This window comes from Triturus cristatus, chromosome 4_1 (assembly GCF_964204655.1).
Source record: "Triturus cristatus chromosome 4_1, aTriCri1.1, whole genome shotgun sequence".
In the NCBI taxonomy this organism is placed as follows: Eukaryota; Metazoa; Chordata; class Amphibia; order Caudata; family Salamandridae; genus Triturus; species Triturus cristatus.
The window spans coordinates 606,830,293-606,854,909 of NC_140585.1; positions in this window are offsets into that span (position 1 = coordinate 606,830,293).

Consider the following 24,617-nt stretch of genomic DNA (forward strand, 5'->3'; position numbering starts at 1 on the left):
TCCTAATTTCCTCATTTACTGCAGTCTCCTCAGTAGGAAATACTTTCAGCTTTTTACTTTGAGTCCATCAAGAAGGCATTCAGATGTGTCACACATTTGCCATAAATTCAGAATGTTAGCACTCTTTTTGCTCATTATATCACTGTAGTAAAGCTACTGCTCACCAGAGAAAACTGCCGCTGGTATTGAAAGTGCATGTTTCAGTCTGCATGTCAGAATTTTTTAATGAAATAAAAGAGGATTTCAGAAGTCAAAATGTGCCCTAGTTTTTCTTTCAGCAGCACTAATCATACTTGTTATGGAAAAATGAACCCCCTCATTTTGTTCCTTTTTAAATTAAATGTTTTAAGAGTTACCACTTTAATCCAAGCAAGATGGCTTCAGGTGTGCCATACGTTTATCATAAGTAGGACTGTTAGCGCTCTAGTTGTTCTTTGGAACACTCTGGGAAGCTGCAGTAGAACACAAAGGAATCAACTGACAGTCTCTGCCCTTGTTGGATGTACATGTTTTACTGAGAATGTCAGACTTCATTCTCACATGACTGAGAAAGATAATGTGAATTTACAGAAAATAAGCTCTCAGTTTAGCTTATAGATCACCTTCCAAACCTCTGTGGGAAAAGCATGAGAAAATATTTTTCTCTCAACATGATATCCCAGCAGAAGGCTTTTTCACATGGTGAAATCACCTTAGAACATACCACAATTCCTAAAATGAGTATGGTACCATCAACAAATGATTTATAATGTAACTAAAGTCTTAAAACCTTCTATTAACTGCAATGCTTTTTAATGAGGTGCTATCATGTATATTGGTCCCAAGATGGCTGCCAACACTTCTTGGATGAAGTGCTGACAGCCAATCAGATCTCACGATGAGATGTGTGGTTAGGCTCCGCCCACATATATATATGATTTTACTTTTGATTTTCTCAGGAACTACTGAACAGATTGACACCAGACCTGCAAAAGGCACTTCCCTGAGCTGAGGACTACCTCTCTGCCAAATTTCAAGTAATTCTGTTCAGCCGTTCGGGCTGTACCTTGGACTAAAGGTCCCTATGGAAAATTGCATGGGGAAAACGTGTTTTGGGACCCTCCTTTTTTCTCAGCCCCCGCTTGACGAATCCCCCCGAGACTTTCAGGGTAGGAGCGGAGCGCCCCACCTATTTTGAAAATTTCGCGAGGATTCGTCAACCGGCGCCAAAGTTATTCAAAATAGAATGTTGCGGATTTCCTATGGAAACACGGTCCTAACTATAACTATCTACTGGCGACCGCCAGTAGATAATATATATATATATATATATATTTATATATATATATATATATATATATATATATATATATATATATATATATATTTATTTTTATTTTTTTTTTCAAAAAAGGAAGTTGCCACTTGCGGAGATGCACTCAAAAAACAAAGCGGGCCCCCAAATTTCAAAGAGGGTCCTTTAATTCATTGCAACCGGGTTTCATTTCAATGTAGTTCAAAGAGGTCCAACGCGTTTCAAAGCTCCTGCTTCTTGTTCACTGACCGGCTGTTTGCAGGCAGTAGTAACGTCATCTCGGCAAGCCCCTCATTTAAATAGTAGTTGACTACCCCCAGGTGGGTTTGATTCAAACATTCAGTCTTGAAGGTATCCTGGGACTTGTAGGATAATGAGCGTTTCTACCACAAAACCATAGTTTCAATTAGTATTCATCCTCCAGTAGGTTTGAAAGTGAAATCCGGTTTAAGTTTAAAGCGTGACTTTGTTTATCTGCTTTAGCGAGATACCAGTATTTCGCTGCAGTCCATTGTATATATGGCGGTGCAAACTCCACGACCGAGGCTGGCCGTATTATTTTCAAAAAAGGAAGTTGCCACTTGCGGAGATGCACTCAAAAAACAAAGCGGGCCCCCACGCGTTGGACCTCTTTGAACTACATTGAAATGAAACCCGGTTGCAATGAATTAAAGGGCCAGCCTCGGTCGTGGAGTTTGCACCGCCATATATACAATGGACTGCAGCGAAATACTGGTATCTCGCTAAAGCAGATAAACAAAGTCACGCTTTAAACTTAAACCGGATTTCACTTTCAAACCTACTGGAGGATGAATACTAATTGAAACTATGGTTTTGTGGCAGAAACGCTCATTATCCTACAAGTCCCAGGATACCTTCAAGACTGAATATTTGAATCAAACCCACCTGGGGGTAGTCAACTACTATTTAAATGAGGGGCTTGCCGAGATGACGTTACTACTGCCTGCAACCAGCCGGTCCGTGAACAAGAAGCAGGAGCTTTGAAACGCGTTGGACCTCTTTGAACTACATTGAAATGAAACCCGGTTGCAATGAATTAAAGGACCCTCTTTGAAATTTGGGGGCCCGCTTTGTTTTTTGAGTGCATCTCCGCAAGTGGCAACTTCCTTTTTTGAAAATAATACGGCCAGCCTCGGTCGTGGAGTTTGCACCGCCATATATACAATGGACTGCAGCGAAATACTGGTATCTCGCTAAAGCAGATAAACAAAGTCACGCTTTAAACTTAAACCGGATTTCACTTTCAAACCTACTGGAGGATGAATACTATTTGAAACTATGGTTTTGTGGCAGAAACGCTCATTATCCTACAAGTCCCAGGATACCTTCAAGACTGAATATTTGAATCAAACCCACCTGGGGGTAGTCAACTACTATTTAAATGAGGGGCTTGGCGAGATGACGTTACTACTGCCTGCAACCAGCCGGTCCAAGAACAAGAAGCAGGAGCTTTGAAACGTGTTGGACCTCTTTGAACTACATTGAAATGAAACCCGGTTGCAATGAATTAAAGGACCCTCTTTGAAATTTGGGGGCCCGCTTTGTTTTTTGAGTGCATCTCCGCAAGTGGCAACTTCCTTTTTTGAAAATAATACGGCCAGCCTCTGTCGTGGAGTTTGCACCGCCATATATACAATGGACTGCAGCGAAATACTGGTTTTCGCTAAAGCAGATAAACAAAGTCACGCTTTAAACTTAAACCGGATTTCACTTTCAAACCTACTGGAGGATGAATACTAATTGAAACTATGGTTTTTTGGCAGAAACGCTCATTATCCTACAAGTCCCAGGATACCTTCAAGACTGAATATATGAATCAAACCCACCTGGGGGTAGTCAACTACTATTTAAATGAGGGGCTTGCAGAGATGACGTTACTACTGCCTGCAACCAGCCGGTCCGTGAACAAGAAGCAGGAGCTTTGAAACGCGTTGGACCTCTTTGAACTACATTGAAATGAAACCCGGTTGCAATGAATTAAAGGACCCTCTTTGAAATTTGGGGGCCGCTTTGTTTTTTGAGTGCATCTCCGCAAGTGGCAACTTCCTTTTTTGAAAATAATACGGCCAGCCTCGGTCGTGGAGTTTGCACCGCCATATATACAATGGACTGCAGCTAAATACTGGTATCTCGCTAAAGCAGATAAACAAAGTCACGCTTTAAACTTAAACCGGATTTCACTTTCAAACCTACTGGAGGATGAATACTAATTGAAACTATGGTTTTGTGGCAGAAACGCTCATTATCCTACAAGTCCCAGGATACCTTCAAGACTGAATATTTGAATCAAACCCACCTGGGGGTAGTCAACTACTATTTAAATGAGGGGCTTGGCGAGATGACGTTACTACTGCCTGCAACCAGCCGGTCCAAGAACAAGAAGCAGGAGCTTTGAAACGCGTTGGACCTCTTTGAACTACATTGAAATGAAACCCGGTTGCCATGAATTAAAGGACCCTCTTTGAAATTTGGGGGCCCGCTTTGTTTTTTGAGTGCATCTCCGCAAGTGGCAACTTCCTTTTTTGAAAATAATACGGCCAGCCTCTGTCGTGGAGTTTGCACCGCCATATATACAATGGACTGCAGCGAAATACTGGTATCTCGCTAAAGCAGATAAACAAAGTCACGCTTTAAACTTAAACCGGATTTCACTTTCAAACCTACTGGAGGATGAATACTAATTGAAACTATGGTTTTGTGGCAGAAATGCTCATTATCCTACAAGTCCCAGGATACCTTCAAGACTGAATATATGAATCAAACCCACCTGGGGGTAGTCAACTACTATTTAAATGAGGGGCTTGCAGAGATGACGTTACTACTGCCTGCAACCAGCCGGTCCGTGAACAAGAAGCAGGAGCTTTGAAACGCGTTGGACCTCTTTGAACTACATTGAAATGAAACCCGGTTGCAATGAATTAAAGGACCTTCTTTGAAATTTGGGGGCCGCTTTGTTTTTTGAGTGCATCTCCGCAAGTGGCAACTTCCTTTTTTGAAAATAATACGGCCAGCCTCGGTCGTGGAGTTTGCACCGCCATATATACAATGGACTGCAGCAAAATACTGGTATCTCGCTAAAGCAGATAAACAAAGTCACGCTTTAAACTTAAACCGGATTTCACTTTCAAACCTACTGGAGGATGAATACTAATTGAAACTATGGTTTTGTGGCAGAAACGCTCATTATCCTACAAGTCCCAGGATACCTTCAAGACTGAATATTTGAATCAAACCCACCTGGGGGTAGTCAACTACTATTGAAATGAGGGGCTTGCCGAGATGACGTTACTACTGCCTGCAACCAGCCGGTCCGTGAACAAGAAGCAGGAGCTTTGAAACGCGTTGGACCTCTTTGAACTACATTGAAATGAAACCCGGTTGCAATGAATTAAAGGACCCTCTTTGAAATTTGGGGGCCTGCTTTGTTTTTTGAGTGCATCTCCGCAAGTGGCAACTTCCTTTTTTGAAAATAATACGGCCAGCCTCGGTCGTGGAGTTTGCACCGCCATATATACAATGGACTGCAGCGAAATACTGGTATCTCGCTAAAGCAGATAAACAAAGTCACGCTTTAAACTTAAACCGGATTTCACTTTCAAACCTACTGGAGGATGAATACTAATTGAAACTATGGTTTTGTGGCAGAAACGCTCATTATCCTACAAGTCCCAGGATACCTTCAAGACTGAATATTTGAATCAAACCCACCTGGGGGTAGTCAACTACTATTTAAATGAGGGGCTTGCCGAGATGACGTTACTACTGCCTGCAACCAGCCGGTCCGTGAACAAGAAGCAGGAGCTTTGAAACGCGTTGGACCTCTTTGAACTACATTGAAATGAAACCCGGTTGCAATGAATTAAAGGACCCTCTTTGAAATTTGGGGGCCCGCTTTGTTTTTTGAGTGCATCTCCGCAAGTGGCAACTTCCTTTTTTGAAAATAATACGGCCAGCCTCTGTCGTGGAGTTTGCATCGCCATATATACAATGGACTGCAGCGAAATACTGGTATCTCGCTAAAGCAGATAAACAAAGTCACGCTTTAAACTTAAACCGGATTTCACTTTCAAACCTACTGGAGGATGAATACTAATTGAAACTATGGTTTTGTGGCAGAAACGCTCCTTATCCTACAAGTCCCAGGATACCTTCAAGACTGAATATATGAATCAAACCCACCTGGGGGTAGTCAACTACTATTTAAATGAAGGGCTTGCAGAGATGACGTTACTACTGCCTGCAACCAGCCGGTCCGTGAACAAGAAGCAGGAGCTTTGAAACGCGTTGGACCTCTTTGAACTACATTGAAATGAAACCCGGTTGCAATGAATTAAAGGACCCTCTTTGAAATTTGGGGGCCGCTTTGTTTTTTGAGTGCATCTCCGCAAGTGGCAACTTCCTTTTTTGAAAATAATACGGCCAGCCTCGGTCGTGGAGTTTGCACCGCCATATATACAATGGACTGCAGCTAAATACTGGTATCTCGCTAAAGCAGATAAACAAAGTCACGCTTTAAACTTAAACCGGATTTCACTTTCAAACCTACTGGAGGATGAATGCTAATTGAAACTATGGTTTTGTGGCAGAAACGCTCATTATCCTACAAGTCCCAGGATACCTTCAAGACTGAATATTTGAATCAAACCCACCTGGGGGTAGTCAACTACTATTTAAATGAGGGGCTTGGCGAGATGACGTTACTACTGCCTGCAACCAGCCGGTCCAAGAACAAGAAGCAGGAGCTTTGAAACGCGTTGGACCTCTTTGAACTACATTGAAATGAAACCCGGTTGCAATGAATTAAAGGACCCTCTTTGAAATTTGGGGGCCCGCTTTGTTTTTTGAGTGCATCTCCGCAAGTGGCAACTTCCTTTTTTGAAAATAATACGGCCAGCCTCTGTCGTGGAGTTTGCACCGCCATATATACAATGGACTGCAGCGAAATACTGGTATCTCGCTAAAGCAGATAAACAAAGTCACGGTTTAAACTTAAACCGGATTTCACTTTCAAACCTACTGGAGGATGAATACTAATTGAAACTATGGTTTTGTGGCAGAAACGCTCATTATCCTACAAGTCCCAGGATACCTTCAAGACTGAATATATGAATCAAACCCACCTGGGGGTAGTCAACTACTATTTAAATGAGGGGCTTGCAGAGATGACGTTACTACTGCCTGCAACCAGCCGGTCCGTGAACAAGAAGCAGGAGCTTTGAAACGCGTTGGACCTCTTTGAACTACATTGAAATGAAAACCGGTTGCAATGAATTAAAGGACCTTCTTTGAAATTTGGGGGCCGCTTTGTTTTTTGAGTGCATCTCCGCAAGTGGCAACTTCCTTTTTTGAAAATAATACGGCCAGCCTCGGTCGTGGAGTTTGCACCGCCATATATACAATGGACTGCAGCAAAATACTGGTATCTCGCTAAAGCAGATAAACAAAGTCACGCTTTAAACTTAAACCGGATTTCACTTTCAAACCTACTGGAGGATGAATACTAATTGAAACTATGGTTTTGTGGCAGAAACGCTCATTATCCTACAAGTCCCAGGATACCTTCAAGACTGAATATTTGAATCAAACCCACCTGGGGGTAGTCAACTACTATTGAAATGAGGGGCTTGCCGAGATGACGTTACTACTGCCTGCAACCAGCCGGTCCGTGAACAAGAAGCAGGAGCTTTGAAACGCGTTGGACCTCTTTGAACTACATTGAAATGAAACCCGGTTGCAATGAATTAAAGGACCCTCTTTGAAATTTGGGGGCCTGCTTTGTTTTTTGAGTGCATCTCCGCAAGTGGCAACTTCCTTTTTTGAAAATAATACGGCCAGCCTCGGTCGTGGAGTTTGCACCGCCATATATACAATGGACTGCAGCGAAATACTGGTATCTCGCTAAAGCAGATAAACAAAGTCACGCTTTAAACTTAAACCGGATTTCACTTTCAAACCTACTGGAGGATGAATACTAATTGAAACTATGGTTTTGTGGCAGAAACGCTCATTATCCTACAAGTCCCAGGATACCTTCAAGACTGAATATTTGAATCAAACCCACCTGGGGGTAGTCAACTACTATTTAAATGAGGGGCTTGCCGAGATGACGTTACTACTGCCTGCAACCAGCCGGTCCGTGAACAAGAAGCAGGAGCTTTGAAACGCGTTGGACCTCTTTGAACTACATTGAAATGAAACCCGGTTGCAATGAATTAAAGGACCCTCTTTGAAATTTGGGGGCCCGCTTTGTTTTTTGAGTGCATCTCCGCAAGTGGCAACTTCCTTTTTTGAAAATAATACGGCCAGCCTCTGTCGTGGAGTTTGCATCGCCATATATACAATGGACTGCAGCGAAATACTGGTATCTCGCTAAAGCAGATAAACAAAGTCACGCTTTAAACTTAAACCGGATTTCACTTTCAAACCTACTGGAGGATGAATACTAATTGAAACTATGGTTTTGTGGCAGAAACGCTCCTTATCCTACAAGTCCCAGGATACCTTCAAGACTGAATATATGAATCAAACCCACCTGGGGGTAGTCAACTACTATTTAAATGAAGGGCTTGCAGAGATGACGTTACTACTGCCTGCAACCAGCCGGTCCGTGAACAAGAAGCAGGAGCTTTGAAACGCGTTGGACCTCTTTGAACTACATTGAAATGAAACCCGGTTGCAATGAATTAAAGGACCCTCTTTGAAATTTGGGGGCCGCTTTGTTTTTTGAGTGCATCTCCGCAAGTGGCAACTTCCTTTTTTGAAAATAATACGGCCAGCCTCGGTCGTGGAGTTTGCACCGCCATATATACAATGGACTGCAGCTAAATACTGGTATCTCGCTAAAGCAGATAAACAAAGTCACGCTTTAAACTTAAACCGGATTTCACTTTCAAACCTACTGGAGGATGAATGCTAATTGAAACTATGGTTTTGTGGCAGAAACGCTCATTATCCTACAAGTCCCAGGATACCTTCAAGACTGAATATTTGAATCAAACCCACCTGGGGGTAGTCAACTACTATTTAAATGAGGGGCTTGCAGAGATGACGTTACTACTGCCTGCAACCAGCCGGTCCGTGAACAAGAAGCAGGAGCTTTGAAACGCGTTGGACCTCTTTGAACTACATTGAAATGAAACCCGGTTGCAATGAATTAAAGGACCCTCTTTGAAATTTGGGGACCCGCTTTGTTTTTTGAGTGCATCTCCGCAAGTGGCAACTTCCTTTTTTGAAAATGATACGGCCAGCCTCGGTCGTGGAGTTTGCACCGCCATATATACAATGGACTGCAGCGAAATACTGGTATCTCGCTAAAGCAGATAAACAAAGTCACGCTTTAAACTTAAACCGGATTTCACTTTCAAACCTACTGGAGGATGAATACTAATTGAAACTATGGTTTTGTGGCAGAAACGCTCATTATCCTACAAGTCCCAGGATACCTTCAAGACTGAATATTTGAATCAAACCCACCTGGGGGTAGTCAACTACTATTTAAATGAGGGGCTTGCCGAGATGACGTTACTACTGCCTGCAACCAGCCGGTCCGTGAACAAGAAGCAGGAGCTTTGAAACCGGTTGCAATGAATTAAAGGACCCTCTTTGAAATTTGGGGGCCCGCTTTGTTTTTTGAGTGCATCTCCGCAAGTGGCAACTTCCTTTTTTGAAAATAATACGGCCAGCCTCGGTCGTGGAGTTTGCACCGCCATATATACAATGGACTGCAGCGAAATACTGGTATCTCGCTAAAGCAGATAAACAAAGTCACGCTTTAAACTTAAACCGGATTTCACTTTCAAACCTACTGGAGGATGAATACTAATTGAAACTATGGTTTTGTGGCAGAAACGCTCATTATCCTACAAGTCCCAGGATACCTTCAAGACTGAATATTTGAATCAAACCCACCTGGGGGTAGTCAACTACTATTTAAATGAGGGGCTTGCCGAGATGACGTTACTACTGCCTGCAACCAGCCGGTCCGTGAACAAGAAGCAGGAGCTTTGAAACGCGTTGGACCTCTTTGAACTACATTGAAATGAAACCCGGTTGCAATGAATTAAAGGACCCTCTTTGAAATTTGGGGGCCCGCTTTGTTTTTGAGTGCATCTCCGCAAGTGGCAACTTCCTTTTTTGAAAATAATACGGCCAGCCTCGGTCGTGGAGTTTGCACCGCCATATATACAATGGACTGCAGCGAAATACTGGTATCTCGCTAAAGCAGATAAACAAAGTCACGCTTTAAACTTAAACCGGATTTCACTTTCAAACCTACTGGAGGATGAATACTAATTGAAACTATGGTTTTGTGGCAGAAACGCTCATTATCCTACAAGTCCCAGGATACCTTCAAGACTGAATATTTGAATCAAACCCACCTGGGGGTAGTCAACTACTATTTAAATGAGGGGCTTGCCGAGATGACGTTACTACTGCCTGCAACCAGCCGGTCCGTGAACAAGAAGCAGGAGCTTTGAAACGCGTTGGACCTCTTTGAACTACATTGAAATGAAACCCGGTTGCAATGAATTAAAGGACCCTCTTTGAAATTTGGGGGCCCGCTTTGTTTTTTGAGTGCATCTCCGCAAGTGGCAACTTCCTTTTTTGAAAATAATACGGCCAGCCTCTGTCGTGGAGTTTGCACCGCCATATATACAATGGACTGTAGCGAAATACTGGTATCTCGCTAAAGCAGATAAACAAAGTCACGCTTTAAACTTAAACCGGATTTCACTTTCAAACCTACTGGAGGATGAATACTAATTGAAACTATGGTTTTGTGGCAGAAACGCTCATTATCCTACAAGTCCCAGGATACCTTCAAGACTGAATATATGAATCAAACCCACCTAGGGGTAGTCAACTACTATTTAAATGAGGGGCTTGCAGAGATGACGTTACTACTGCCTGCAACCAGCCGGTACGTGAACAAGAAGCAGGAGCTTTGAAACGCGTTGGACCTCTTTGAACTACATTGAAATGAAACCCGGTTGCGATGAATTAAAGGACCCTCTTTGAAATTTGGGGGCCGCTTTGTTTTTTGAGTGCATCTCCGCAAGTGGCAACTTCCTTTTTTGAAAATAATACGGCCAGCCTCGGTCGTGGAGTTTGCACCGCCATATATACAATGGACTGCAGCTAAATACTGGTATCTCGCTAAAGCAGATAAACAAAGTCACGCTTTAAACTTAAACCGGATTTCACTTTCAAACCTACTGGAGGATGAATACTAATTGAAACTATGGTTTTGTGGCAGAAACGCTCATTATCCTACAAGTCCCAGGATAGCTTCAAGACTGAATATTTGAATCAAACCCACCTGGGGGTAGTCAACTACTATTTAAATGAGGGGCTTGCCGAGATGACGTTACTACTGCCTGCAACCAGCCGGTCCATGAACAAGAAGCAGGAGCTTTGAAACGCGTTGGACCTCTTTGAACTACATTGAAATGAAACCCGGTTGCAATTAATTAAAGGACCCTCTTTGAAATTTGGGGGCCCGCTTTGTTTTTTGAGTGTATCTCCGCAAGTGGCAACTTCCTTTTTTGAAAATAATACGGCCAGCCTCGGTCGTGGAGTTTGCACCGCCATATATACAATAGACTGCAGCGAAATACTGGTATCTCGCTAAAGCAGATAAACAAAGTCACGCTTTAAACTTAAACCGGATTTCACTTTCAAACCTACTGGAGGATGAATACTAATTGAAACTATGGTTTTGTGGCAGAAACGCTCATTATCCTACAAGTCCCAGGATACCTTCAAGACTGAATATTTGAATCAAACCCACCTGGAGGTAGTCAACTACTATTTAAATGACGGGCTTGCCGAGATGATGTTACTACTGCCTGCAACCAGCCGGTCCGTGAACAAGAAGCAGGAGCTTTGAAACGCGTTGGACCTCTTTGAACTACATTGAAATGAAACCCGGTTGCAATGAATTAAAGGACCCTCTTTGAAATTTGGGGGCCCGCTTTGTTTTTTGAGTGCATCTCCGCAAGTGGCAACTTCCTTTTTTGAAAATGATACGGCCAGCCTCGGTCGTGGAGTTTGCACCGCCATATATACAATGGACTGCAGCGAAATACTGGTATCTCGCTAAAGCAGATAAACAAAGTCACGCTTTAAACTTAAACCGGATTTCACTTTCAAACCTACTGGAGGATGAATACTAATTGAAACTATGGTTTTGTGGCAGAAACGCTCATTATCCTACAAGTCCCAGGATACCTTCAAGACTGAATATTTGAATCAAACCCACCTGGGGGTAGTCAACTACTATTTAAATGAGGGGCTTGCCGAGATGACGTTACTACTGCCTGCAACCAGCCGGTCCGTGAACAAGAAGCAGGAGCTTTGAAACCGGTTGCAATGAATTAAAGGACCCTCTTTGAAATTTGGGGGCCCGCTTTTTTTTTTTTGAGTGCATCTCCGCAAGTGGCAACTTCCTTTTTTGAAGATAATACGGCCAGCCTCGGTCGTGGAGTTTGCACCGCCATATATACAATGGACTGCAGCGAAATACTGGTATCTCGCTAAAGCAGATAAACAAAGTCACGCTTTAAACTTAAACCGGATTTCACTTTCAAACCTACTGGAGGATGAATACTAATTAAAACTATGGTTTTGTGGCAGAAACGCTCATTATCCTACAAGTCCCAGGATACCTTCAAGACTGAATATTTGAATCAAACCCACCTGGGGGTAGTCAACTACTATTTAAATGAGGGGCTTGCCGAGATGACGTTACTACTGCCTGCAACCAGCCGGTCCGTGAACAAGAAGCAGGAGCTTTAAAACGTGTTGGACCTCTTTGAACTACATTGAAATGAAACCCGGTTGCAATGAATTAAAGGACCCTCTTTGAAATTTGGGGGCCCGCTTTGTTTTTTGAGTGCATCTCCGCAAGTGGCAACTTCCTTTTTTGAAAATAATACGGCCAGCCTCTGTCGTGGAGTTTGCACCGCCATATATACAATGGACTGCAGCGAAATACTGGTATCTCGCTAAAGCAGATAAACAAAGTCACGCTTTAAACTTAAACCGGATTTCACTTTCAAACCTACTGGAGGATGAATACTAATTGAAACTATGGTTTTGTGGCAGAAACGCTCATTATCCTACAAGTCCCAGGATACCTTCAAGACTGAATATTTGAATCAAACCCACCTGGGGGTAGTCAACTACTATTGAAATGAGGGGCTTGCCGACATGACGTTACTACTGCCTGCAACCAGCCGGTCCGTGAACAAGAAGCAGGAGCTTTGAAACGCGTTGGACCTCTTTGAACTACATTGAAATGAAACCCGGTTGCAATGAATTAAAGGACCCTCTTTGAAATTTGGGGGCCTGCTTTGTTTTTTGAGTGCATCTCCGCAAGTGGCAACTTCCTTTTTTGAAAATAATACGGCCAGCCTCGGTCGTGGAGTTTGCACCGCCATATATACAATGGACTGCAGCGAAATACTGGTATCTCGCTAAAGCAAATAAACAAAGTCACGCTTTAAACTTAAACCGGATTTCACTTTCAAACCTACTGGAGGATGAATACTAATTGAAACTATGGTTTTGTGGCAGAAACGCTCATTATCCTACAAGTCCCAGGATACCTTCAAGACTGAATATTTTAATCAAACCCACCTGGGGGTAGTCAACTACTATTTAAATGAGGGGATTGCCGAGATGACGTTACTACTGCCTGCAACCAGCCGGTCCGTGAACAAGAAGCAGGAGCTTTGAAACGCGTTGGACCTCTTTGAACTACATTGAAATGAAACCCGGTTGCAATGAATTAAAGGACCCTCTTTGAAATTTGGGGGCCCGCTTTGTTTTTTGAGTGCATCTCCGCAAGTGGCAACTTCCTTTTTTGAAAATGATACGGCCAGCCTCGGTCGTGGAGTTTGCACCGCCATATATACAATGGACTGCAGCGAAATACTGGTATCTCGCTAAAGCAGATAAACAAAGTCACGCTTTAAACTTAAACCGGATTTCACTTTCAAACCTACTGGAGGATGAATACTAATTGAAACTATGGTTTTGTGGCAGAAACGCTCATTATCCTACAAGTCCCAGGATAGCTTCAAGACTGAATATTTGAATCAAACCCACCTGGGGGTAGTCAACTACTATTTAAATGAGGGGCTTGCCGAGATGACGTTACTACTGCCTGCAACCAGCCGGTCCATGAACAAGAAGCAGGAGCTTTGAAACGCGTTGGACCTCTTTGAACTACATTGAAATGAAACCCGGTTGCAATTAATTAAAGGACCCTCTTTGAAATTTGGGGGCCCGCTTTGTTTTTTGAGTGTATCTCCGCAAGTGGCAACTTCCTTTTTTGAAAATAATACGGCCAGCCTCGGTCGTGGAGTTTGCACCGCCATATATACAATGGACTGCAGCGAAATACTGGTATCTCGCTAAAGCAGATAAACAAAGTCACGCTTTAAACTTAAACCGGATTTCACTTTCAAACCTACTGGAGGATGAATACTAATTGAAACTATGGTTTTGTGGCAGAAACGCTCATTATCCTACAAGTCCCAGGATACCTTCAAGACTGAATATTTGAATCAAACCCACCTGGAGGTAGTCAACTACTATTTAAATGACGGGCTTGCCGAGATGATGTTACTACTGCCTGCAACCAGCCGGTCCGTGAACAAGAAGCAGGAGCTTTGAAACGCGTTGGACCTCTTTGAACTACATTGAAATGAAACCCGGTTGCAATGAATTAAAGGACCCTCTTTGAAATTTGGGGGCCCGCTTTGTTTTTTGAGTGCATCTCCGCAAGTGGCAACTTCCTTTTTTGAAAATGATACGGCCAGCCTCGGTCGTGGAGTTTGCACCGCCATATATACAATGGACTGCAGCGAAATACTGGTATCTCGCTAAAGCAGATAAACAAAGTCACGCTTTAAACTTAAACCGGATTTCACTTTCAAACCTACTGGAGGATGAATACTAATTGAAACTATGGTTTTGTGGCAGAAACGCTCATTATCCTACAAGTCCCAGGATACCTTCAAGACTGAATATTTGAATCAAACCCACCTGGGGGTAGTCAACTACTATTTAAATGAGGGGCTTGCCGAGATGACGTTACTACTGCCTGCAACCAGCCGGTCCGTGAACAAGAAGCAGGAGCTTTGAAACCGGTTGCAATGAATTAAAGGACCCTCTTTGAAATTTGGGGGCCCGCTTTTTTTTTTTTGAGTGCATCTCCGCAAGTGGCAACTTCCTTTTTTGAAGATAATACGGCCAGCCTCGGTCGTGGAGTTTGCACCGCCATATATACAATGGACTGCAGCGAAATACTGGTATCTCGCTAAAGCAAATAAACAAAGTCACGCTTTAAACTTAAACCGGATTTCACTTTCAAACCTACTGGAGGATGAATACTAATTGAAACTATGGTTTTGTGGCAGAAACGCTCATTATCCTACAAGTCCCAGGATACCTTCAAGACTGAATATTTTAATCAAACCCACCTGGGGGTAGTCAACTACTATTTAAATGAGGGGCTTGCCGAGATGACGTTACTACTGCCTGCAACCAGCCGGTCCGTGAACAAGAAGCAGGAGCTTTGAAACGCGTTGGACCTCTTTGAACTACATTGAAATGAAACCCGGTTGCAATGAATTAAAGGACCCTCTTTGAAATTTGGGGGCCCGCTTTGTTTTTTGAGTGCATCTCCGCAAGTGGCAACTTCCTTTTTTGAAAATGATACGGCCAGCCTCGGTCGTGGAGTTTGCACCGCCATATATACAATGGACTGCAGCGAAATACTGGTATCTCGCTAAAGCAGATAAACAAAGTCACGCTTTAAACTTAAACCGGATTTCACTTTCAAACCTACTGGAGGATGAATACTAATTGAAACTATGGTTTTGTGGCAGAAACGCTCATTATCCTACAAGTCCCAGGATAGCTTCAAGACTGAATATTTGAATCAAACCCACCTGGGGGTAGTCAACTACTATTTAAATGAGGGGCTTGCCGAGATGACGTTACTACTGCCTGCAACCAGCCGGTCCATGAACAAGAAGCAGGAGCTTTGAAACGCGTTGGACCTCTTTGAACTACATTGAAATGAAACCCGGTTGCAATTAATTAAAGGACCCTCTTTGAAATTTGGGGGCCCGCTTTGTTTTTTGAGTGTATCTCCGCAAGTGGCAACTTCCTTTTTTGAAAATAATACGGCCAGCCTCGGTCGTGGAGTTTGCACCGCCATATATACAATGGACTGCAGCGAAATACTGGTATCTCGCTAAAGCAGATAAACAAAGTCACGCTTTAAACTTAAACCGGATTTCACTTTCAAACCTACTGGAGGATGAATACTAATTGAAACTATGGTTTTGTGGCAGAAACGCTCATTATCCTACAAGTCCCAGGATACCTTCAAGACTGAATATTTGAATCAAACCCACCTGGAGGTAGTCAACTACTATTTAAATGACGGGCTTGCCGAGATGATGTTACTACTGCCTGCAACCGGCCGGTCCGTGAACAAGAAGCAGGAGCTTTGAAACGCGTTGGACCTCTTTGAACTACATTGAAATGAAACCCGGTTGCAATGAATTAAAGGACCCTCTTTGAAATTTGGGGGCCCGCTTTGTTTTTTGAGTGCATCTCCGCAAGTGGCAACTTCCTTTTTTGAAAATGATACGGCCAGCCTCGGTCGTGGAGTTTGCACCGCCATATATACAATGGACTGCAGCGAAATACTGGTATCTCGCTAAAGCAGATAAACAAAGTCACGCTTTAAACTTAAACCGGATTTCACTTTCAAACCTACTGGAGGATGAATACTAATTGAAACTATGGTTTTGTGGCAGAAACGCTCATTATCCTACAAGTCCCAGGATACCTTCAAGACTGAATATTTGAATCAAACCCACCTGGGGGTAGTCAACTACTATTTAAATGAGGGGCTTGCCGAGATGACGTTACTACTGCCTGCAACCAGCCGGTCCGTGAACAAGAAGCAGGAGCTTTGAAACCGGTTGCAATGAATTAAAGGACCCTCTTTGAAATTTGGGGGCCCGCTTTTTTTTTTTTGAGTGCATCTCCGCAAGTGGCAACTTCCTTTTTGGAAGATAATACGGCCAGCCTCGGTCGTGGAGTTTGCACCGCCATATATACAATGGACTGCAGCGAAATACTGGTATCTCGCTAAAGCAGATAAACAAAGTCACGCTTTAAACTTAAACCGGATTTCACTTTCAAACCTACTGGAGGATGAATACTAATTAAAACTATGGTTTTGTGGCAGAAACGCTCATTATCCTACAAGTCCCAGGATACCTTCAAGACTGAATATTTGAATCAAACCCACCTGGGGGTAGTCAACTACTATTTAAATGAGGGGCTTGCCGAGATGACGTTACTACTGCCTGCAACCAGCCGGTCCGTGAACAAGAAGCAGGAGCTTTAAAACGTGTTGGACCTCTTTGAACTACATTGAAATGAAACCCGGTTGCAATGAATTAAAGGACCCTCTTTGAAATTTGGGGGCCCGCTTTGTTTTTTGAGTGCATCTCCGCAAGTGGCAACTTCCTTTTTTGAAAATAATACGGCCAGCCTCGGTCGTGGAGTTTGCACCGCCATATATACAATGGACTGCAGCGAAATACTGGTATCTCGCTAAAGCAAATAAACAAAGTCACGCTTTAAACTTAAACCGGATTTCACTTTCAAACCTACTGGAGGATGAATACTAATTGAAACTATGGTTTTGTGGCAGAAACGCTCATTATCCTACAAGTCCCAGGATACCTTCAAGACTGAATATTTTAATCAAACCCACCTGGGGGTAGTCAACTACTATTTAAATGAGGGGCTTGCCGAGATGACGTTACTACTGCCTGCAACCAGCCGGTCCGTGAACAAGAAGCAGGAGCTTTGAAACGCGTTGGACCTCTTTGAACTACATTGAAATGAAACCCGGTTGCAATGAATTAAAGGACCCTCTTTGAAATTTGGGGGCCCGCTTTGTTTTTTGAGTGCATCTCCGCAAGTGGCAACTTCCTTTTTTGAAAATAATACGGCCAGCCTCTGTCGTGGAGTTTGCATCGCCATATATACAATGGACTGCAGCGAAATACTGGTATGTCGCTAAAGCAGATAAACAAAGTCACGCTTTAAACTTAAACCGGATTTCACTTTCAAACCTACTGGAGGATGAATACTAATTGAAACTATGGTTTTGTGGCAGAAACGCTCCTTATCCTACAAGTCCCAGGATACCTTCAAGACTGAATATATGAATCAAACCCACCTGGGGGTAGTCAACTACTATTTAAATGAGGGGCTTGCAGAGATGACGTTACTACTGCCTGCAACCAGCCGGTCCGTGAACAAGAAGCAGGAGCTTTGAAACGCGTTGGACCTCTTTGAACTACATTGAAATGAAACCCGGTTGCAATGAATTAAAGGACCCTCTTTGAAATTTGGGGGCCCGCTTTGTTTTTTGAGTGTATCTCCGCAAGTGGCAACTTCCCTTTTTGAAAATAATACGGCCAGCCTCGGTCGTGGAGTTTGCACCGCCATATATACAATGGACTGCAGCGAAATACTGGTATCTCGCTAAAGCAGATAACAAAGTCACGCTTTAAACTTAAACCGGATTTCACTTTCAAACCTACTGGAGGATGAATGCTAATTGAAACTATGGTTTTGTGGCAGAAACGCTCATTATCCTACAAGTCCCAGGATACCTTCAAGACTGAATATTTGAATCAAACCCACCTGGGGGTAGTCAACTACTATTTAAATGAGGGGCTTGCAGAGATGATGTTACTACTGCCTGCAACCAGCCGGTCCGTGAACAAGAAGCAGGAGCTTTGAAACGCGTTGGACCTCTTTGAACTACATTGAAATGAAACCCGGTTGCTATGAATTAAAGGACCCTCTTTGAAATTTGGGGACCCGCTTTGTTTTTTGAGTGCATCTCCGCAAGTGGCAACTTCCTTTTTTGAAAATGATACGGCCAGCCTCGGTCGTGGAGTTTGCACCGCCATATATACAATGGACTGCAGCGAAATACTGGTATCTCGCTAAAGCAGATAAACAAAGTCACGCTTTAAACTTAAACCGGATTTCACTTTCAAACCTACTGGAGGATGAATACTAATTGAAACTATGGTTTTGTGGCAGAAACGCTCATTATCCTACAAGTCCCAGGATACCTTCAAGACTGAATATTTGAATCAAACCCACCTGGGGGTAGTCAACTACTATTTAAATGAGGGGCTTGCCGAGATGACGTTACTACTGCCTGCAACCAGCCGGTCCGTGAACAAGAAGCAGGAGCTTTGAAACCGGTTGCAATGAATTAAAGGACCCTCTTTGAAATTTGGGGGCCCGCTTTGTTTTTTTTGAGTGCATCTCCGCAAGTGGCAACTTCCTTTTTTGAAAATAATACGGCCAGCCTCGGTCGTGGAGTTTGCACCGCCATATATACAATGGACTGCAGCTAAATACTGGTATCTCGCTAAAGCAGATAAACAAAGTCACGCTTTAAGCTTAAACCGGATTTCACTTTCAAACCTACTGGAGGATGAATACTAATTGAAACTATGGTTTTGTGGCAGAAACGCTCATTATCCTACAAGTCCCAGGATAGCTTCAAGACTGAATATTTGAATCAAACCCACCTGGGGGTAGTCAACTACTATTTAAATGAGGGGCTTGCCGAGATGACGTTACTACTGCCTGCAACCAGCCGGTCCGTGAACAAGAAGCAGGAGCTTTGAAACGCGTTGGACCTCTTTGAACTACATTGAAATGAAACCCGGTTGCAATGAATTAAAGGACCCTCTTTGAAATTTGGGGGCCCGCTTTGTTTTTTGAGTGTATCTCCGCAAGTGGCAACTTCCCTTTTTGAAAATAATACGGCCAGCCTCGGTCGTGGAGTTTGCACCGCCATATATACAATGGACTGCAGCGAAATACTGGTATCTCGCTAAAGCAGATAAACAAAGTCACGCTTTAAACTTAAACCGGATTTCACTTTCAAACCTACTGGAGGATGAATGCTAATTGAAACTATGGTTTTGTGGCAGAAACGCTCATTATCCTACAAGTCCCAGGATACCTTCAAGACTGAATATTTGAATCAAACCCACCTGGGGTAGTCAACTACTATTTAAATGAGGGGCTTGCAGAGATGACGTTACTACTGCCTGCAACCAGCCGGTCCGTGAACAAGAAGCAGGAGCTTTGAAACGCGTTGGACCTCTTTGAACTACATTGAAATGAAACCCGGTTGCAATGAATTTAAGGACCCTCTTTGAAATTTGGGGACCCGCTTTGTTTTTTGAGTGCATCTCCGCAAGTGGCAACTTCCTTTTTTGAAAATGATACGGCCAGCCTCGGTCGTGGAGTTTGCACCGCCATATATACAATGGACTGCAGCGAAATACTGGTATCTCGCTAAAGCAGATAAACAAAGTCACGCTTTAAACTTAAACCGGATTTCACTTTCAAACCTACTGGAGGATGAATACTAATTGAAACTATGGTTTTGTGGCAGAAACGCTCATTATCCTACAAGTCCCAGGATACCTTCAAGACTGAATATTTGAATCAAACCCACCTGGGGGTAGTCAACTACTATTTAAATGAGGGGCTTGCCGAGATGACGTTACTACTGCCTGCAACCAGCCGGTCCGTGAACAAGAAGCAGGAGCTTTGAAACCGGTTGCAATGAATTAAAGGACCCTCTTTGAAATTTGGGGGCCCGCTTTGTTTTTTTTGAGTGCATCTCCGCAAGTGGCAACTTCCTTTTTTGAAAATAATACGGCCAGCCTCGGTCGTGGAGTTTGCACCGCCATATATACAATGGACTGCAGCGAAATACTGGTATCTCGCTAAAGCAGATAAACAAAGTCACGCTTTAAGCTTAAACCGGATTTCACTTTCAAACCTACTGGAGGATGAATACTAATTGAAACTATGGTTTTGTGGCAGAAACGCTCATTATCCTACAAGTCCCAGGATACCTTCAAGACTGAATATTTGAATCAAACCCACCTGGGGGTAGTCAACTACTATTTAAATGAGGGGCTTGCCGAGATGACGTTACTACTGCCTGCAACCAGCCGGTCCGTGAACAAGAAGCAGGAGCTTTGAAACGCGTTGGACCTCTTTGAACTACATTGAAATGAAACCCGGTTGCAATGAATTAAAGGACCCTCTTTGAAATTTGGGGGCCTGCTTTGTTTTTTGAGTGCTTCTCCGCAAGTGGCAACTTCCTTTTTTGAAAATAATACGGCCAGCCTCGGTCGTGGAGTTTGCACCGCCATATATACAATGGACTGCAGCGAAATACTGGTATGTCGCTAAAGCAGATAAACAAAGTCACGCTTTAAACTTAAACCGGATTTCACTTTCAAACCTACTGGAGGATGAATACTAATTGAAACTATGGTTTTGTGGCAGAAACGCTCCTTATCCTACAAGTCCCAGGATACCTTCAAGACTGAATATTTTAATCAAACCCACCTGGGGGTAGTCAACTACTATTTAAATGAGGGGCTTGCCGAGATGACGTTACTACTGCCTGCAACCAGCCGGTCCGTGAACAAGAAGCAGGAGCTTTGAAACGCGTTGGACCTCTTTGAACTACATTGAAATGAAACCCGGTTGCAATGAATTAAAGGACCCTCTTTGAAATTTGGGGGCCCGCTTTGTTTTTTGAGTGCATCTCCGCAAGTGGCAACTTCCTTTTTTGAAAATAATACGGCCAGCCTCTGTCGTGGAGTTTGCATCGCCATATATACAATGGACTGCAGCGAAATACTGGTATCACGCTAAAGCAGATAAACAAAGTCACGCTTTAAACTTAAACCGGATTTCACTTTCAAACCTACTGGAGGATGAATACTAATTGAAACTATGGTTTTGTGGCAGAAACGCTCCTTATCCTACAAGTCCCAGGATACCTTCAAGACTGAATATATGAATCAAACCCACCTGGGGGTAGTCAACTACTATTTAAATGAGGGGCTTGCAGAGATGACGTTACTACTGCCTGCAACCAGCCCGTCCGTGAACAAGAAGCAGGAGCTTTGAAACGCGTTGGACCTCTTTGAACTACATTGAAATGAAACCCGGTTGCAATGAATTAAAGGACCCTCTTTGAAATTTGGGGGCCGCTTTGTTTTTTGAGTGCATCTCCGCAAGTGGCAACTTCCTTTTTTGAAAATAATACGGCCAGCCTCGGTCGTGGAGTTTGCACCGCCATATATACAATGGACTGCAGCTAAATACTGGTATCTCGCTAAAGCAGATAAACAAAGTCACGCTTTAAGCTTAAACCGGATTTCACTTTCAAACCTACTGGAGGATGAATACTAATTGAAACTATGGTTTTGTGGCAGAAACGCTCATTATCCTACAAGTCCCAGGATAGCTTCAAGACTGAATATTTGAATCAAACCCACCTGGGGGTAGTCAACTACTATTTAAATGAGGGGCTTGCCGAGATGACGTTACTACTGCCTGCAACCAGCCGGTCCGTGAACAAGAAGCAGGAGCTTTGAAACGCGTTGGACCTCTTTGAACTACATTGAAATGAAACCCGGTTGCAATGAATTAAAGGACCCTCTTTGAAATTTGGGGGCCCGCTTTGTTTTTTGAGTGTATCTCCGCAAGTGGCAACTTCCCTTTTTGAAAATAATACGGCCAGCCTCGGTCGTGGAGTTTGCACCGCCATATATACAATGGACTGCAGCGAAATACTGGTATCTCGCTAAAGCAGATAAACAAAGTCACGCTTTAAACTTAAACCGGATTTCACTTTCAAACCTACTGGAGGATGAATGCTAATTGAAACTATGGTTTTGTGGCAGAAACGCTCATTATCCTACAAGTCCCAGGATACCTTCAAGACTGAATATTTGAATCAAACCCACCTGGGGGTAGTCAACTACTATTTAAATGAGGGGCTTGCAGAGATGACGTTACTACTGCCTGCAACCAGCCGGTCCGTGAACAAGAAGCAGGAGCTTTGAAACGCGTTGGACCTCTTTGAACTACATTGAAATGAAACCCGGTTGCAATGAATTTAAGGACCCTCTTTGAAATTTGGGGACCCGCTTTGTTTTTTGAGTGCATCTCCGCAAGTGGCAACTTCCTTTTTTGAAAATGATACGGCCAGCCTCGGTCGTGGAGTTTGCACCGCCATATATACAATGGACTGCAGCGAAATACTGGTATCTCGCTAAAGCAGATAAACAAAGTCACGCTTTAAACTTAAACCGGATTTCACTTTCAAACCTACTGGAGGATGAATACTAATTGAAACTATGGTTTTGTGGCAGAAACGCTCATTATCCTACAAGTCCCAGGATACCTTCAAGACTGAATATTTGAATCAAACCCACCTGGGGGTAGTCAACTACTATTTAAATGAGGGGCTTGCCGAGATGACGTTACTACTGCCTGCAACCAGCCGGTCCGTGAACAAGAAGCAGGAGCTTTGAAACCGGTTGCAATGAATTAAAGGACCCTCTTTGAAATTTGGGGGCCCGCTTTGTTTTTTTTGAGTGCATCTCCGCAAGTGGCAACTTCCTTTTTTGAAAATAATACGGCCAGCCTCGGTCGTGGAGTTTGCACCGCCATATATACAATGGACTGCAGCGAAATACTGGTATCTCGCTAAAGCAGATAAACAAAGTCACGCTTTAAGCTTAAACCGGATTTCACTTTCAAACCTACTGGAGGATGAATACTAATTGAAACTATGGTTTTGTGGCAGAAACGCTCATTATCCTACAAGTCCCAGGATACCTTCAAGACTGAATATTTGAATCAAACCCACCTGGGGGTAGTCAACTACTATTTAAATGAGGGGCTTGCCGAGATGACGTTACTACTGCCTGCAACCAGCCGGTCCGTGAACAAGAAGCAGGAGCTTTGAAACGCGTTGGACCTCTTTGAACTACATTGAAATGAAACCCGGTTGCAATGAATTAAAGGACCCTCTTTGAAATTTGGGGGCCTGCTTTGTTTTTTGAGTGCTTCTCCGCAAGTGGCAACTTCCTTTTTTGAAAATAATACGGCCAGCCTCGGTCGTGGAGTTTGCACCGCCATATATACAATGGACTGCAGCGAAATACTGGTATCTCGCTAAAGCAGATAAACAAAGTCACGCTTTAAACTTAAACCGGATTTCACTTTCAAACCTACTGGAGGATGAATACTAATTGAAACTATGGTTTTGTGGCAGAAACGCTCATTATCCTACAAGTCCCAGGATACCTTCAAGACTGAATATTTGAATCAAACCCACCTGGGGGTAGTCAACTACTATTTAAATGAGGGGCTTGCCGAGATGACGTTACTACTGCCTGCAACCAGCCGGTCCGTGAACAAGAAGCAGGAGCTTTGAAACGCGTTGGACCTCTTTGAACTACATTGAAATGAAACCCGGTTGCAATGAATTAAAGGACCCTCTTTGAAATTTGGGGGCGCGCTTTGTTTTTTGAGTGCATCTCCGCAAGTGGCAACTTCCTTTTTTGAAAATAATACGGCCAGCCTCTGTCGTGGAGTTTGCACCGCCATATATACAATGGACTGCAGCGAAATACTGGTATCTCGCTAAAGCAGATAAACAAAGTCACGCTTTAAACTTAAACCGGATTTCACTTTCAAACCTACTGGAGGATGAATACTAATTGAAACTATGGTTTTGTGGCAGAAACGCTCATTATCCTACAAGTCCCAGGATACCTTCAAGACTGAATATATGAATCAAACCCACCTAGGGGTAGTCAACTACTATTTAAATGAGGGGCTTGCAGAGATGACGTTACTACTGCCTGCAACCAGCCGGTCCGTGAACAAGAAGCAGGAGCTTTGAAACGCGTTGGACCTCTTTGAACTACATTAAAATGAAACCCGGTTGCAATGAATTAAAGGACCCTCTTTGAAATTTGGGGGCCGCTTTGTTTTTTGAGTGCATCTCCGCAAGTGGCAACTTCCTTTTTTGAAAATAATACGGCCAGCCTCGGTCGTGGAGTTTGCACCGCCATATATACAATGGACTGCAGCTAAATACTGGTATCTCGCTAAAGCAGATAAACAAAGTCACGCTTTAAACTTAAACCGGATTTCACTTTCAAACCTACTGGAGGATGAATACTAATTGAAACTATGGTTTTGTGGCAGAAACGCTCATTATCCTACAAGTCCCAGGATAGCTTCAAGACTGAATATTTGAATCAAACCCACCTGGGGGTAGTCAACTACTATTTAAATGAGGGGCTTGCCGAGATGACGTTACTACTGCCTG